Source organism: Phalaenopsis equestris, unplaced genomic scaffold (genome assembly GCF_001263595.1).
Source record: "Phalaenopsis equestris unplaced genomic scaffold, ASM126359v1 Scaffold000755, whole genome shotgun sequence".
In the NCBI taxonomy this organism is placed as follows: Eukaryota; Viridiplantae; Streptophyta; class Magnoliopsida; order Asparagales; family Orchidaceae; genus Phalaenopsis; species Phalaenopsis equestris.
Genome location: NW_018165195.1, coordinates 528376 through 534135, shown reverse-complemented (window position 1 = coordinate 534135; position 5760 = coordinate 528376).

Genomic DNA, 5760 nt, shown 5'->3' with positions numbered 1-5760 from the left:
TATGGGTAGTCTATGTAGATACTTATTTTGCGGATATTGGTTTAAGGTGCCTCCACCCGATCTTGTTTGGGCGGATATTTTTAACCTATCCTTGCGAGGTTTATCGCATGTAGACTCTCAACATTTTACTTTTTCTCTTGTTTGTCTCTTTATCGTATGTCCCTTCTTATTTGATTCCTCTCCTCTTCGAATCATTTATATGGTTCAGGAGGGAGATTTATTCAAATGGGGGAAGTATACGACGATCGGCAAGCTGGCGACTCCTTCTAAAAATAAAAAAAAGAGAAAAATGAACGGAAACATCCTTTTACAACAGTATCTCACCATAAGCAATCAATTCTCTGGTCTTGTGATACCTGACATAAATGTGCTTGGTTCTTGCATGGTACACCTGCTTCTTAGCCAGATAAATAGCACTCTGACTGTCACAATGCAACTGAACTCCACTCTGCTCAACGCCCATTTCCTTTACTAGCCCAGCAAGCCTTAAGACTTTTTTTGCAGCTTCAGCTACTGCCATGTACTCAGCTTCAGTTGTAGATAATGCCATAATATACTGAATTGTTGATTTCAAACATATAGGCCCTCCGATAAGAGTAAACACATACCGAGTTGTAGACCTTCTGCCATATAAATCACCAGCATAGTCAGAATCAACGTACCCCACAACTAATGGATCATTCTGCTGACTGCCAAAAATAATTCTATGTCCTACAGTACCCTTCAGATACCTGAAAATCCACTTGACAGTTTCTCAATGTCGCCTTCCAAGTTTAGCCATGTTTTTTGTAGATTTGAATAACAACATGAGCCAAATCAAGACGAGTACATACCATTGCATACATCAACCAGCCAACTGCACTGGCATATGGAACCTTTGTCATGTCTTTGATTTTTGTATTAGTCTTAGGACACTGTTCTGAAAAAAGCTTAAAATGATTTGCCAAAGGAGTGTTTACAGGCTTTGTTTTGCTCATCTCAAACTTTTCCAACACTTTCTCAACATAGTCTCATTGAGATAAACATAATCGTCTTGAGTCTCTGTCTCGATGAATCTCTATTCCAAGAATCTTCTTCGTAGGACCCAAGTCTTTCATGTCAAATTCCTGGCTCAATAAAGCTTTCAAACCACGGACATCATTCATATTCTTTGCAGCAATCAGTATATCATCAAAATACAACAACAGAAAAATAATAGAATGATCATCAAGGCTCTCCACATAAACACAACAATCATACTCACATCTTCTATAGCCAAGCTGAATCATGTAGGAGTCAAACCACTTGTACCATTGTCTTGGAGACTGTTTCAACCCATACAATGATTTCTTTAACCTGCAAACCAAATGCTCTTATCCAGGTTGAGTGAACCCTTCTAGCTGCTCTATGTAAATATGCTCCTCCAAATCATCATGCAAGAAAGCAGTTTTAACATCTATATGCTCCAAATGCAAATGCAAATCTCAAATGGCTACGCAAATCTCAAATGGCTACTAATGCAAGCACTGTTCTGATTGAAGTATGTCTGACCATAGAAGAAAAAATTTCATCATAATTTATCCCCTTTTGCTGTGAAAATTCCTTTGCTACCAGTCGAGCCTTGAAATTTTCTCCTTCTTTTTTTGATACTTCTGGTTTCCTTTTATACACTCACTTGCACCCAATAATCTTCTTTCCCCCAGGAAGCTGAACTAGCTCCCATGTGCGATTTTTCTGCAAAAACTCTATCTCCTCAACCATTGCACCTATCCATTTCTCTTTCTCCTGGCTACTGATAGCTCCTTAAAAATTAGCTAGAACATCGTTGCTGATAAGAAGAGCACATCATCGCTGCTGATGCAAGTCGCACAAGAGACCAAGTCTTCATAACTCAATCTGCTAGGAGGCCTTATATTTGTGAATCTCTGTCTGTCTCTGGCTAGATTATAATTCTGCAGATCATCTGGAATGGAATCACCAGGTGTTGGATTTGAACCTTCAAGTCTCTCAGTTATTTCTGGTTGTTATTTTAAATCCATCTGCAATGCATCTGAACTAGAATTGTTCTCTTGCACCTTGTCTTGATTCTGCTGCAACATGAACTGTTCATCAAAAACTGTATCTCTGCTGATTAGCATACTCTTTGCAATCGAATCCCAAAACTTGTATCCTTTCACACCTTCCTTATAGTCTAGAAAGATGCACTTCTTGGATTTTACATCATGTTTTGATCTTTCATCTTCAGGTACATGCACATAAGCAGGACAACCAAAAATCCGTAAATGATCGAAATTAACTGGATTACCTATCCGCACCTCTTCTGCGACCTTGCCACCCAACGATGCCCGTGGTGATCTATTGATGAGATAACAAGTCATATTCACAGCCTCTGCCCAGAAACTCTTATGAAGTCCTGCATTCAGTCTCAAGCATCTTGCCCTTTCAGTTAAGGACATATTCATCCTTTATGTCACAACATTCTGCTGTGGAGTCTTGCGCACTGAAAAATGCCTCTAAATCTCATGCTCCTCACAAAACCTCTAAAACTGTGAATTTGTGTACTCTGTGTCATTATTAGATCACAAATACTTGATCTTTCTACCAGTTTGGTTCTCCACCTCAGCTTTCCACGTCTTAAATTTAGAGAAGGCTTCAGATTTCTACTTCAAGAAATACACCCAAACTTTCCTGGAGAAATCATCAATAAGGGTAACAAAATACTGAGATCATCCCAATGATAATTTTATAGTAAGGCCTCATTTATTAGAATGCACATAATCAAGAATCTTTTTAGTTTTATGTTTTCCAGTCATAAAATTGACTCCCCAGGAATTTTCTTTTCCTTGGACGCCTCTAGTAAGGGAAATTTAGCACCAGCGAAGGAAATTCGAAAATCCTTCCGAATTTTCTTCTCGGCAGCCGATTTTAGCAAAAGAAATCGGGAATATTTCAAAATTTCTTCCCCGGCAGAAGAAACTGCCTCCACCGAAAGAAATTAAATCGCCTCCAATCGGAAATCCCTTCCAGCCTTCAAACCCGCAAAGGAATGGAATAATTCCATCCAATTTCTCCTAATTGCCTTCCTTTTGGAATGGCCTCCATAGCAATCGACAAAGGAAATTCTAAATCGCCTCTCCAGCAAAGGAAATTCGTGAAGGAATATTCCTGAAATCACAGATTCCCTTCCGATATTCTCCCTCCAGCTCCAGCTGTAATCGCGCGAAGGAAATTCTAAAATACTTGTTGTTTAAATTATTAAACTTAAAAAAAATCTTCTTTTAGAAGTGATGATATATGAACTTTCTGTTATGTTTAGAAATGAATTTCTGCTTCAGAAGTTTAAAAAATGACGTTATTACAGTCTTCTTTTAAACATATTTAACAAACAGAGGTAGCATGGTCATTTCTCCAGAAATAGCTGCCCCACAGCTGTTTTCACACAGCTGCACCAAACAGACAGTCAGTTTCCCCGTAGCTGCTTCCCCGCAGCAGCTTCCTGGGGCAGCGCAGATGCAGCTGAAAAGCTAGGAAGCTGTGGCTGCAGCTGCGCCAAACAAAGCCTCTTTCGAAAGGCGAAACTCCTTCAAAAAAAAAATATTTTTTATGGAATCGTATTAATCATACAGACGCTACGCGGTTGCAATTTACTTCAATTTTTATATTACACAATAGGCCACACGTTCAAATATTTTATTTGTTTAGAACTTTCTTGCACTAGATACTGATTTAATATTACTTCTAATTAACAAAAAAAAATATTTGGATGTTACAAAGCTGTTTCTTTTTAAATTTTTAAAAATTTTCACTTTTTTTTATATATTTTTTACTGGTTTGATTTCTTTTATTTGGAGAGAGCGCCTACGTCTGTAGAAATTCTGATCCGGTGAAACAACGTTAGAGCGAAAAATTTTGATCGTTTCAAATTGCAGCTCATCTCCTACGATTCGACGAGCATAGCTTTTAAAAAAAAATTGGTAAACATTATCGTTGTTTCGAACGAAGCCTCTGTTAGAGATATTTTATGTTTTTACTAAAAGAATTATATAATCATATTAATGATACATTTAAATTTTAAACTAATAAAAAATATATAATTATCATTTCACTGGCTTATAAAAAAAATGACTAATTAATTTTAATTTTTTACATAAAAATTCAAATAATATTTAAAGAATTATTTTTAGATAATTTAAAAAATTTTAAAGATAAAAACAGTTTAATATGAAATTTATAATAGCAAGTTATTTAAAATTTATATTATTTATCTAGTTTAAAAATAATAAAATTGAGCTAATAAGTAATATTATTGAAATTAAAATAATTGAAGCAACAATTACATAATTTGGCTTCAACATTCAAAATAAGAAGATTCGAACGTTACATTCATCGAAATAATTTCAAACTCCATTAAAATAATAATTGTTAGCACAACAAGTCTTAAAACAATAGAAAACTAGAGTCTATCTATACTCCAAATCTTAAAAGAGGTGCTTGTATGAGAAATTAAATGTCTTTTTATCATGTCAAATGTAAGCCCTATCAACAACCAAAAGTATCATACAATCCATCCCCCAAATATTAAAATTGTTATGTTCATATATACACATGAATGCCCCAAATACTGTTTCTCTCAATTGGGTCAAAACTCAGGTGTGTTTTGATTGATCTGAAGAGCTCATGCCCCCGACCCGAGGGACTTATGTCAGAGGCTGCACCAATGAGCCTGGACATGGAGCGCGCACACACACAGAGATATATATATATATATATTAACATGTTCATATTTTATCATATATTTTTTGCCAACTCTTACTCTTTTTAATTTATACAATAAAGTAAAAGATTCATCCATTAATGTAATCCACAATCAATATTAAATTAAAGGCTTGTCATTATACATTTTCTAATCGACCTAACTTTGCTTCTATAAAGTTATCTCTGTGAGAGAATCGTGCCCAAGTTTGAATGGAAGATTTTTCAAAATCACGGCGCAAAGACCAAAGAAACCCGCACTGATTGGTCCTTTTATTAACTTTAATTAATGCTTTATAAAAAAATTAAATAATAAATATTATGTATCTTGTGATTGTATTATTGAAGTATAAGAAAGGAAGTTTGAATAGCTTTTGAATTTAGAGGTAGTTGTAGGACCTTCGCTGGCTATCAGATATGCAGGCTTCAGTTTTTATTGACTCATCTTCAAAGCCCAAATAATATAAGATATGGCGTGTATAAGATAATAAGATAAAGAAGTGGCGTGTGGCAAAATTATGCCCAATTATTGTAAAGTTGACCTCCCTCTCTCTCCCTCTCTCTATGTGTGTGTGTGTGTGACAATATATATTATATATATATATATAAAAGGATGGCCAGTGGACAGACCCCCAACCAAAGATTGTGTATGTGCGTGTTCGTAGCATTCTCATGTTAGTTGATAGAGCATCAGTTTCGACGGTGTAAGTTTCTTTTGGTCTGGGGTTCGAATCCTGCCTTCGGCGACTGTTGTCTTAAAGAGGGGGTACTCGAAAATTTAGGAGCATCGGTCCACCCAAGGCCTGACGGGGGTTGGGTGCCTATATATATATATATATTAAAAAGGGAATGGCCTGAGACTATTACACGTGTTTCGGTCATCCCCAATGCACCTAATAATTCGAGTACCACACCCTCCACCGGGGGAATCAAATCCTAGACTAGAGGGGGCTTACAACTAACACACAGATGCCCGACCAACTGATCTGAGTATGTGACCATTTATATATATATATATATATATATATA